Here is a 366-nt window from a genome sequence, read left to right on the forward strand (position 1 = left end):
ATGAAAGCGCAAAGCCACATTTAACTTTGAACGATGACCCATGTCTGTCTCTTTCCACTCTTGAAAGGTTGTTGGTATGATTAAGCGCTTCTCATACTAAGATTAAGAATAGTGTTTGTGCCATCACTGTCCTTCTTCATGTATTTCCCTGAAGGACGCTTCTGACTCATTGTTGAGAAAGTGTTAACCGTTTGGTTTCCGTGTGGGTGGGAGCAAAAAAAAAATACAAAGAAACATTTACAAATTGCATGCTGCAAAATATAGACGTAAACAGATTCGGGTAACAGGTTTGACAGCAATAAGAACATTGCACTCCCAATGAGTGACCTGTCTCACACGCTACCTGCTTTCCCATGTTGACGACAG

The sequence above is a fragment of the Corythoichthys intestinalis genome, chromosome 10, assembly GCF_030265065.1.
Source record: "Corythoichthys intestinalis isolate RoL2023-P3 chromosome 10, ASM3026506v1, whole genome shotgun sequence".
Taxonomy (NCBI): Eukaryota; Metazoa; Chordata; class Actinopteri; order Syngnathiformes; family Syngnathidae; genus Corythoichthys; species Corythoichthys intestinalis.